The 12710-nt window shown below is 40.8% G+C and overlaps 2 pseudogenes; both read left to right on the top strand.

The window, feature by feature from the left end:
• The first annotated feature begins 2605 nt into the window (after positions 1-2605).
• Positions 2606-5218, top strand: LOC115774327 (UDP-glucuronosyltransferase 2C1 pseudogene; annotated as a pseudogene).
• A 3948-nt stretch (positions 5219-9166) lies between these two features.
• On the top strand, positions 9167-11602 carry LOC115774420 (UDP-glucuronosyltransferase 2C1 pseudogene; annotated as a pseudogene).
• Positions 11603-12710: the final 1108 nt, after the last annotated feature.

Below are 12710 nucleotides of genomic sequence, written 5' to 3' on the forward strand. Positions count from 1 at the left end.
AAAGCTTTCTTTTATGTAGAATAACTGCATTTAAATCAGATTCACTACAGTCAAAATATTATTCCCCCTGCAGTAATTAGTAGTAGAGGTATGACTGTTCTCTCTTCTGACCTCTCTGCCCCTCTACTGTATGTAGAAACATGGAAAGCCTGAGGGAGGGAGATGGAACAGGTATCAACAACAGATGTGACACTGGTTAGTTAACAGATGAAAAGGAGTTTCTGGAGGAGGAAGTGGGCTGGTTTGCACATGTACCAGAAAGCAGCTTAGATAGCACGCTGTATATGAGATTATTATTCAGATAATTAGAATGATATTTGGTATGAATATAGGTTGGAAAATAGGTGGAATTTATTTACAATAATTGAGCTAGCTGGGAATGTTCCCACAACATGTTAGCAAAGGTGGCTGCAAAAGCAGTGTAATCTCCCAGGTCAAAACTGTTTGCAGTGTGACATGAAGACTACAAACAGACAAACAGGTTTTGATATTGTTTCCATGCACATCAGGGGTCCAGACAGCTTTTCTCTTACAAACCAAGAAATATGTTGTCACATTTTTGTAATACAAAGTTACATTTAAAGTGAAATGTATGTGTCTTTAATTTAATCCTTTCAAAACTTTTATTGACCTTAAAACTTTTATTGACAACTAATCTGGTTACTAAATAGTTGTGCCATGATCAGGGACCTAAAGCAGGTTTAGCTGAAAACTCTAGGTTTGTTGAGCCTAACTATTCCAGAAAGTGAGCTAACTTCAACTCAGAGCCAGTTACAGACTCTGTGAACCTAACCTGCTCGCTGGCAGGTTTTAACCAACAAACTCTGAGTGTCTGTCTGATTCCTCCCCTCCTGCTGCACCTGAACCACCTGTCTGACACTCTGATTCATTTCCTCATCATAAAGTCGCTGTCAAAGCGTGAGAGGAGTGAATTAATCTGCAGTTGTTTATGTTTTTACAAGCACTGAAATCCCAGTTAGATGTGAGTTTGTTATTTTTGTACATAACATGAGCGCTTTTACAGTCGTTCACTCATCAACAGGCTGTAAGGACGGAGACAGCGATGATGTCACGGATTTATAAACAGCACAGCTGCAGCTGTCAGACTGTCAGTCAGTTCCTCTGAAACATTTACTGGAGTTATTGTAGCATCACTGTTACATCACACTGATCTGTAAGAAGCTTTGAACAGAACACACTGAACAATCATCAATCAATAGAATAGGGCCCTGTAGCCAAATAGCCATACGAGTAAGTGTTATTGTTTCACATACACTGTGAACTTGTTACAATATGTTACAGACTTGAAAGTAAATTTCATTGCATTTTTTCCATCAATGAGTAACATCATTACTGCTACTCTTTATGCACAGATTACATTACTGCCGCAACTGCTTCTCAAAAATGAGAAGCAGTTGCAGCAGCAATGTAATCTGTGCATAAAGAGTAGCAGTAACCTCATTACTGCTACTCTTTATGCACAGATTACATTGCTGCTGCAACTGCTTCTCATTTTTGAGGAACTCGCAGAGCTACTGGGTTTTAGTGCATCTTGCTTTGTGGTTCAAGACTTAAAAACTGAACTAAATGTATTTAAGCAACTTAAATGTTGCCAATATTTTGAAAGTTATGGTGTCTGAATTTCAGAGTATGAATCTCAACATGTTTTCCAATGAAAATCACCTTGATCATGGGCTCTAAAATGGATCAGCACACCGTGTCCGAATCCACTTGCACAGCAGGAGAATCCAAACAGATCAGGATCACAAGTTCATAAACTGAACTGTCATAAACTGCAGCAAAAACGTTTTTTATTAAATAAAACCTGACCTGAGGTCAGCTCTGCCCCCGGAGTCTGCTGCTGTCTCAGTCACTAACACACAGGTCCGTCAGTAAACTCAGTCTGAGCAGTTTCTCCATTTCTCCATTTTGTCCGTCAGGCTACAGCTGAAAAATTAGATTTTAAAAAGTAAATGTAAAATTAGGATTCAGCTGCATCTGATGAAAATTCGAGTTGGGCAAATGATGACAGAAGACATTTTAAAAGAAATTATATATTTTATAACAAATGTTTATTCTGCCTATGATGATGACAGAGTGGGGGAAGATGATTAAAATGACTCCTCGTGCTCCACACTGACAAATAAAATCCTCGATCCACTGGGTTAAGATGAAGGCTCAGCTCTTGATTTACCCGTTGTCATGGTGAATCCTGGTATCGCCGCTTCATTGATGATGGCTTGCTTACTTACGCACGCGCTAACTCAGGATGAACATACTCAGGGCAGATTGATCTAACTCTGATCAGCTGTTCTTCAATGGAAAGTCAGAGCTGCCCATCACAGAGTTGATCAGCTAGAGTATCAACAAACTCAGAGTAAAACTCGGAGTTAGTTGAACCTGCTTCCGGGAATACAGCCCTATAGCCATATGAGTGGGTGTTAGTGTTCAGCATGCACTTTGAACTCGTTATGTCTCATTACAGACTTGAAAATAAATTTAATTGCACTGTTTCCGTCAGTGAGTAACTTCATTACCGCTGCTCTTTATGCAAAGATTACATTCCTGCCGCGACTGCTTCTTATTTTTGAGGAACTCGCAGAGCTTCTGAGATTTAGTGCGTCTTGCTTCGTGGTTCAGCTCCTCCCCTCCTGATTACATATCGCTCCTCGGTTTGGTATATACTGTACCGGCGCTGTAAAAAGCGTCTCTCTTAACACCGTGAGCTTTCCTGATCACGGTGAGCTAAAAACACAAACAAAAAAAAATTGGGTTGATGTGTGACAGTAGTTCATACGACCGTCGTCATATAGACTACTGCATGTTACCGGAATTTAAGTTACTTTTGCTACTCGATTACCGGAACAGAATTCAGATAGTTTGTGAATCGCATTTAATCCGGAAGCAGTTAAAAGGTGAGTGTGTGCTATTTTTTCACTGGTGCTGTGTTTTTGTTTTTTCTTTTTGTTTGTTTGTTTGTTTTTTATTCATCAAATTATCTGAAAATTATAGAGATTGTTCAATAATATGCGCTTCACGATTAAAATTAATATGACGTAAATTAACTGAATTATGTTTTTGATTATTATTATTATTATTACTATTATTGAATTTCATGACATTTGTTGTCCTCTGGGGTCAAAAAGACAGTCAAACTATGCTGGGTCATATGACCTCAGAAGACAAAAGGAGTATGGCAGTTGGGAGGATTAGCGAGGGATAGACTTGCTATAGTAGGCCGCTTTTATTAAAGTAATGATTAATAACAAGGAGCCTAATTGTCAGTGTGTTTGAGGACTGATCATTCTCAAGAATCATTGCGCTGATATTTATGCTGTTTTCAAGATCTGATGCACTTTAAGTCAAGAACACAGACTTTCTATGTAGAAAAATTTACACTGATGAAAAATTAAGATGTTAGGTAATCTTGAAAGTAAGCGCAGCACTCTTCATTGGTGGCTTGAAATTGCAACTAAGGTTATTTGATTATTTTAGCTTTTTAAAGCTGTAACAGGGCTTTTTCACTATGATTTTTTTTTAAAAAAAAGAAGAAATTAAAATCACGTCAGAAACTATTTTTCATTTCAGATGAAGCTGCTCTATTGCTGCCCAGCGTTTCTGCTGCTCATCCTTATTCCCAAAGCCTGTGAAGGAGGCAACATCTTGGTCTTTCCATCTGATGGCAGCCACTGGATAAACATGAACGTTCTTCTGAAAGCTTTGCACTCCAAAGGACATAATATCACTGTTCTGCGTTCCAACAAAAGCTGGTACATAAAAGATGACCCATCTTATAACACCATCACAGTTCCAGTGGTGAACACTTTGGATCAGAAGTTGATCACAAGAATTGCATCTCAGATTATAGAATTTGAGCGAGGGGCTGTCCCCTTGATAAGTTTTATCCACATGAGTGTAGGGATGGTCAGTACATTTGTTGAGGTTCATGAAGCTGTAGGTGAATTGGTAACAACAATACTAGATGACAGTGAGTTGACGAGAAAATTGAATGACAGCAAGTTTGACCTGTTACTTGCTGACCCCTGCTGGGGTGTTGGAGTGATTTTGGCCAAATATTTGAACCTTCCTTTGGTTTATAATGTTCGCTGGCTGATAGCTACAGATGCTCATTTTTTTATAGCCCCTTCACCCACATCTTATATTCCTGTTACTGGAACTGGCAATACTGACAAGATGGCCTTTTTTCAGAGAGTGAAGAACATGGGTTTACATGTAATAACCCAAATACAACATAGCCTCGTAGTTAGACTAGTATACCAGAAAATAACTGACAAATATCTTGGGTCTGATCATGACTTTAATGAGCTAGTGATCGATGCAGACATTTGGCTGATGAGAGTGGACTTTGTGTTTGATTACCCGCGCCCTACAATGCCTAATGCTGTTTACATGGGAGGGTTCCAGTGCAAACCTGCTAAACCTCTGCCTCAGCACTTGGAGGACTTTGTGCAGAGTTCTGGAGAGCACGGATTCATCCTCATGTCTCTGGGGACATTTGTGAATGAACTTCCTGCTGACCTGGCAAATGAGATCGCTGCAGCTTTTGCTAAGTTGCCCCAGAAAGTCATCTGGAAGTATAAAGGTGATAGACCAGCCACTCTGGGTAACAACACTTTACTGGTGGACTGGATGCCACAGAATGACCTTTTAGGGCATCCTAAAATAAAACTCTTTGTGGCACATGGAGGAACAAATGGAGTCCAAGAAGCCTTGTATCATGGAGTCCCAGTTGTGGGTATACCTGTGTTTTTTGATCAGTATGACAACCTGCTTCGTCTGAAAGACAGAGGAGGAGCTAAGATACTTACAATATCTACAGTGGACAAAGACAACAACTTCCTGAAGGCCATACAGGAAGTTGTGAATGATCCCTCCTACAGGAAGAACATGCAGAGGCTTTCAAGGTTACACAAAGACAAGCCAATAACACCGCTGGATAACGCCCTCTTCTGGATAGAGTTTGTCATGAGACACAAAGGAGCAGCTCACCTGAAAGCAACATCCTACAGAATGCCCTGGTATTCCTACTACTCTGTAGACATGGTTTTGTTCCTGGCTGCAGCTGTGCTGCTGGTGCTTTTAACCATTTACTTCTGTATTAAATATTTATACACTGCAGCGTGTAAATATAAAGTGAAACGTGAATAATGAGGAATGGTAGATTTAATTAATACAGCATTTTGACAACAAAGTGTTAAGCTGGATGTAATTTACATGTTTTTACATTTTATGTTTTTATGATATTTCAGTAAATTTCATGACTTTTGTGATGCTGATGATAACCAGCATTACAAATAAAACAACTGACATGACTAAATTGACCACAATGTAATTGTTTCTTTTTTCTTTATTATACAGGTATTGTTTGTGTTTTGTTAAAGGAAGGACCCAAAGCTTTCTTTTATGTAGAATAACTGCATTTAAATCAGATTCACTACAGTCAAAATATTATTCCCCCTGCAGTAATTAGTAGTAGAGGTATGACTGTTCTCTCTTCTGACCTCTCTGCCCCTCTACTGTATGTAGAAACATGAAAAGCCTGAGGGAGGGAGATGGAACAGGTATCAACAACAGATGTGACACTGGTTAGTTAACAGATGAAAAGGAGTTTCTGGAGGAGGAAGTGGGCTGGTTTGCACATGTACCAGAAAGCAGCTCAAATAGCATGTGGTATGAGCTTATTATTCAGATAATTAGAATGATATTTGGCATGAATATAGGTTGGAAAATAGGTGGAATTTATCTACAATATTTGAGCTAGCTGGCAATGTTCCCAACATGTTAGCAAAGGTGGCTGCAAAAGCAGTGTAATCTCCCAGGTCAAAACTGTTTTTAGTGTGACATGAAGACTACAAACAGACAAACAGGTTTTGATATTGTTTCCATGCACATCAGGGGTCCAGACAGCTTTTCTCTTACAAACCAAGAAATATGTTGCCACATTTTTGTAATATAAAGTTACATTTAAAGTGAAATGCATTTTTTTAATCCTTTCAAAATTTTTATTGACCTTAAAACTTTTATCGACAACTAATCTGGTTACTAAATAGTTGTGCCATGATCAGGGACCTAAAGCAGGTTTAGCTGAAAACTGTAGGTTTGTTGAGCCTAACTATTCCAGAAAGTGAGCTAACTTCAACTCAGAGCCAATTACAGACTCTGTGAACCTAACCTGCTCGCTGGCAGGTTTTAACCAACAAACTCTGAGTGTCTCTCTGATTCCTCCCCTCCTGCTGCACCTGAACCACCTGTCTGACACTCTGATTCATTTCCTCATCATAAAGTCGCTGTCAAAGCGTGAGAGGAGTGAATTAATCTGCAGTTGTTTATGTTTTTACAAGCACTGAAATCCCAGTTAGATGTGAGTTTGTTATTTTTGTACATAACATGAGCGCTTTTACAGTCGTTCACTCATCAACAGGCTGTAAGGACGGAGACAGCGATGATGTCACGGATTTATAAACAGCACAGCTGCAGCTGTCAGACTGTCAGTCAGTTCCTCTGAAACATTTACTGGAGTTATTGTATGTAGAGTCATTGTTTGAATCACACTGATCTGTAAGAAGCTTTAGATGCAGAACACACTGAACAATCATCAGTGGTCACTGATCACTGATCAATGATCAATCATTTGTTGTGTTGTAAAAGGTCACACTGATGGAAAAATGTCTGGATCTTGGAGATTATGTGAATTTTTGAGTGAAGATGAGGCTGAAATTATTTTAAGACTTAAAAACTGAACTAAATGTATTTAAGTGACTTAAGTGTTGCCAATATTTTGAAAGTTATGGTGTCTGAAATTCAGAGTATGAATCTCAACATGTTTTCCAATGAAAATCACCTTGATCATGGGCTCTAAAATGGGTCAGCACACCGTGCCCGAGTCTACTTGCACAGCAGGAGAATCCAAACAGATCAGGATCACGAGTTCAGACCAGATAAGATTCAGATCCAGTTCAGGCTCCAGTCATTTCCCAGCTTATCCAGTCTGGATCCGGTCATAATGGCTTAATTTTCCCGACATGATCTGCATTCTTTAATTAAAATGGCTCATCCTCCCAAACCTGCACTGAAATATTTAAAATGCATAAAGCTGAGACATTTCTGATAACATGTTTGCCTTTACTGGTAAAGTTTTATATTCATTACAGACTTGGAAAGCTACTCTCCATGTTTTCAGCTAAATATGAAACTATGACTGAACTCTGACCTTTAACAGTAATGGGCTCGACACACGGGGAGCGACAAACGACAGCGACAAATGGGTCGCATCGCCACTGGGGTGAAACCGAACACACGGGACGCGATAGCGACGGCAGCTTTGCGAATCGCGCTCTTACGTCACTCGTCTCCAAGAAATGTGATTGGTTATGAAACTGGAGGGATTTAGACATTTTCAAAGCAGTCCGTGTCAGACACGGCAATAAAGATGAGGAGTCTGAAGATTTTATTGGAACTGACAGAAATCTTGCTGTTAAGTCTCCTCTACAAAAGAAAAAGACAACCTCGCGTTCATCCTATATTAGCACAAAAGTCCTCTCTATCCGTCTGTTTAACGTTAGTGTTACACCAACACGTTCTCATATGGCTGCCTTTTATATTTAACTCGATAACTGCCTGAAGTGTCATATAATATAGGAAAGTCAAACCCAGCTAAAACGATGCTTTCCTTCCTGCTGAAAGTGGTTGCAGACTGCAGTGTGTAGCATACTCTTCGCTCATTGGTCAGTCAATGAAACTCTTGCTGATTGGTTTAGTGCCACGCGACAGCGACAAAAGTAGAACATTTTCCAACTTTGTTGTGTCGCGTCGCCTGGTCGCGTGTGCACGTCTACGTGTACGAGCTTGAAATTTCACATGCACGAACGTCGCCGGTCGCTTAGCTGGAGGAGGGCAAGCGATTGTCGCCTCATCGCACAAGCTCCATAGGAAATGAATGGAGAGCGAGCGACGTCGCTCCCCGTGTGTCGAGCCCATAACTAAGTGAAACATCTCTGCTGTAGCTGTCAGAGAGCAGTCATCTATCAGTGAAGCTGATCTTAGATCAGATTAGAAATGGTTAAACTGGAAACATTAAAGCAGTTTTTCTCTAAATCTCATTTATCATCTTTATCCAGTAATGGTAGAAATGATTCAATTCTCCATTTAAAAATAAATAAAGTGAGGTTGCTATTCCATCATTAGATTAAAATTTTACTGAAGTATTATTTAAACAATTAAATGGTCATAAACTGAACTGTCATAAACTGCAGCAAAAACGTTTTTTATTAAATAAAACCTGACCTGAGGTCAGCTCCGCCCCCGGAGTCTGCTGCTGTCTCAGTCACTAACACACAGGTCCGTCAGTAAACTCAGTCTGAGCAGTTTCTCCACATTTTTATTTTCACTTTCTGTTTCCTGCATTTTGTCCGTCAGGCTACAGCTGAAAAATTAGATTTTAAAAATTAAATGTAAAATTAGGATTCAGCTTCATCTGATGAAAATTCAAGTTGGGCAAATGATGACAGAAGACATTTTAAAAGAAATTATATATTTTATAACAAATGTTTATTCTGCTTATGATGATGACAGAGTGGGGGAAGATGATTAAAATGACTCCTCGTGCTCCACACTGACAAATAAAATCCTCGATCCACTGGGTTAAGATGAAGGCTCAGCTCTTGATTTACCCGTTGTCATGGTGAATCCTGGTATCGGCGCTTCATTGATGATGGCTTGCTTACTTACGCACGCGCTAACTCAGGATGAACATACTCAGGGCAGATTGATCTAACTCTGATCAGCTGTTCTTCAATGGAAAGTCAGAGCTGCCGATCACAGAGTTGATCAGCTAGAGTATCAACAAACTCAGAGTAAAACTCGGAGTTAGTTGAACCTGCTTCCGGGAATACAGCCCTGTAGCCATATGAGTGGGTGTTAGTGTTCAGCATGCACTTTGAACTCGTTATGTCTCATTACAGACTTGAAAATAAATTTAATTGCACTGTTTCCGTCAGTGAGTAACTTCATTACCGCTGCTCTTTATGCAAAGATTACATTCCTGCCGCGACTGCTTCTCATTTTTGAGGAAGCCGCAGAGCTTCTAGGATTTAGTGCGTCTTGCTTCGCGGTTCAGCTCCTCCCCTCCTGATTACACAATTACACACTCCTCAATTTGGGATATACTGGACCTGTAAAAAGCTGCTCTCTTAAAACCGTAAGATTTCCTGGATAAAGAAACTATACTGATCACGGTGAGCTAAAAACAAAACAAAACTGGGTTATTGTGTGACCGTCGTCATATAGACTGCTGCGTGTTACCGGAATTTAAAAGTTAATTTTGCTACTCGGTTAGCGGAAAACGGTGCTCAGAATGCGGATAGTTTATGAATCACATTTAATCCTCGTGTTGTCACGGGGTCTTTTGCCATCAAAATACAGAAGCAGTCAAAAAGTGAGTGTGTGCAAACTTTTGACCGGTACTGCATGTTTGTTTTATTTTGTTTGTTTTTTTATTCATCAAATAATCTGAAAATAATAGGGGTTGTTTAATACTATGCGCTTCATGATTAAAATTACCTTGAAGTAATTTGATTGAATTATGTGTTTTTTTTTGAATTTTTGGGGTCAAAAAGACAGTCAAACTATGCTGGGTCAGAACAAAAGGAGTATGGCAATCGGGAGGACATAGCCCGCTTTTATTAAAGTAGTGAAAAATTGATAGTGATGAATTTGACAATTTTACAATGATGAAAAATTAACATGTTATGCAATCTTGAAAGTAAGTGCCGCATTCTTTATCATTGCACAAAAATTGCAGCTAAGGTTGTTTTTTTTTTAAACTGCTTTTTAGAGCCATAACAGGGCTTTTTCACTATGATTTAAAATAGAAGAACAAATGAAAATCACGTCAGAAACTATTTTTCATTTCAGATGAAGCTGCTCTATTGCTGCCCAGCGTTTCTGCTGCTCATCCTTATTCCCAAAGCCTGTGAAGGAGGCAACATCTTGGTCTTTCCATCTGATGGCAGCCACTGGATAAACATGAACGTTCTTCTGAAAGCTTTGCACTCCAAAGGACATAATATCACTGTTCTGCGTTCCAACAAAAGCTGGTACATAAAAGATGACCCATCTTATAACACCATCACAGTTCCAGTGGTGAACACTTTGGATCAGAAGTTGATCACAAGAATTACATCTCAGATTATAGAATTTGAGCGAGGGGCTGTCCCCTTGATAAATTTCATCCACATGAGTGTAGGGATGTTAGGCACATTTGTTGAGGCTCATGAAGCTGTAGGGGAATTGGTAACAACAATCCTAGATGACAGTGAGTTGACGAGAAAATTGAAAGACAGCAAGTTTGACCTGTTACTTGCTGACCCCTGCTGGGGTGTTGGAGTGATTTTGGCCAAATATTTGAACCTTCCTTTGGTTTATAATGTTCGCTGGCTGATAGCTACAGATGCTCATTTTTTTATAGCCCCTTCACCCACATCTTATATTCCTGTTACTGGAACTGGCAATACTGACAAGATGGCCTTTTTTCAGAGAGTGAAGAACATGGGTTTACATGTAATAACCCAAATACAACATAGCCTCGTAGTTAGACTAGTATACCAGAAAATAACTGACAAATATCTTGGGTCTGATCATGACTTTAATGAGCTAGTGATCGATGCAGACATTTGGCTGATGAGAGTGGACTTTGTGTTTGATTACCCGCGCCCTACAATGCCTAATGCTGTTTACATGGGAGGGTTCCAGTGCAAACCTGCTAAACCTCTGCCTCAGCACTTGGAGGACTTTGTGCAGAGTTCTGGAGAGCACGGATTCATCCTCATGTCTCTGGGGACATTTGTGAATGAACTTCCTGCTGACCCGGCAAATGAGATCGCTGCAGCTTTTGCTAAGTTGCCCCAGAAAGTCATCTGGAAGTATAAAGGTGATAGACCAGCCACTCTGGGTAACAACACTTTACTGGTGGACTGGATGCCACAGAATGACCTTTTAGGGCATCCTAAAATAAAACTCTTTGTGGCACATGGAGGAACAAATGGAGTCCAAGAAGCCTTGTATCATGGAGTTCCAGTTGTGGGTATACCTGTGTTTTTTGATCAGTATGACAACCTGCTTCGTCTGAAAGACAGAGGAGGAGCTAAGATACTTACAATATCTACAGTGGACAAAGACAACAACTTCCTGAAGGCCATACAGGAAGTCGTGAATGATCCCTTGTACAGGAAGAACATGCAGAGGCTTTCAAAGCTGCACAGAGACAAGCCAATAACACCACTGGATAACGCCCTCTTCTGGATAGAGTTTGTCATGAGACACAAAGGAGCAGCTCACCTGAAGACAACATCCTACAGAATGCCCTGGTATTCCTACCACTCTGTAGATGTGGTTTTGTTCCTGGCTGCAGCTGTGCTGCTGGTGCTTTTAACCATTTACTTCTGTATTAAATATTTATACACTGCAGTGTGTAAATATAAAGTGAAACGTGAGTAATGAGGAATAATGGATTTAATTAAGGCAACATTTTGACAACAAAACAATGTTTAGCTGGATGCAATTTGCATTTTATGTTCTTATGATATTTCAGTAAATTTCATGACTTTTGTGATGCTGATGATAACCAGCACAACAAATAAAACGCTTGACGTGACTAAATTGATCACTATATATATATATATATATATATATATATATATATATATATATATATATATATATATATATATATCCATCCATCCATCTTCCGCTTATCCGGGGCCGGGTCACGGGGGCAGGAGCCTAAGCAGAGAAGCCCAGGCTTCCCTCTCCCCAGCCCCCTCCTCCAGCTCATCCGGAGGGACCCCAAGGCGTTCCCAGGCCAGCCAAGAGATATAATCTCTCCCGCGTGTCCTGGGTCTACCGGGGCCTCCTCCCGGTGGGACATGCCCGGAACACCTCACCCAAGAGGCGGCCAGGAGGCATCCTAATCAGATGCCCGAGCCACCTCATCTGGCTCCTTTCGATGTGGAGGAGCAGCGGCTCTACTCTGAGCCCCTCCCGGATGGTCGCACTCCTCACCTTATCTCTAAGGGAAAGGCCAGACACCCTTCAAAAGGAAATTCATTTCTGCCGCTTGTATTCGCGATCTTATTCTTTCGGTCACTACCCAAAGCTCGTGACCATAGGTGATGGTAGGAACGTAGATCGACCGGTAAATATAGAGCTTTGCTTTTACACTAAGCTCCCTCTTCACCATGACAGACAGACCGGTGCAGCGTCCGCATCACTGCAGAAGCAGCCCCGATCTGTCTGTCGATCTCCCGCTCCCTTCTCCCATCACTCGTGAACAAGACCCAGAGATACTTGAACTCCTCCACTTGGGGCAAGAACTCGTTCCTGAGCTGGAGAGGGCACTCCACCCTTTTCCGGCTAAGGACCATGGCCTCAGACTTAGAGGTGCTGATTCTCATGCCGGCTGCTTCGCACTCCGAACCGTTCCACTGTGAGCTGGAGGCCACTCCCTGATGAAGCCAACAGGACCACATCATCTGCAAAGAGCAGAGATGAGACTCTGAGGCCACCAAGGAAGAAGCCTTCCGCCACCTGGCTAAGCCTAGAAATTCTGTCCATAAAAATTATGAACAGAATCGTAACAAAGGGCAGCCCTGACGGAGTCCAACACCCACAGGAAACAAATCCGACTTATTACC

Source organism: Archocentrus centrarchus, chromosome 3 (assembly GCF_007364275.1).
Source record: "Archocentrus centrarchus isolate MPI-CPG fArcCen1 chromosome 3, fArcCen1, whole genome shotgun sequence".
Taxonomy (NCBI): domain Eukaryota; kingdom Metazoa; phylum Chordata; class Actinopteri; order Cichliformes; family Cichlidae; genus Archocentrus; species Archocentrus centrarchus.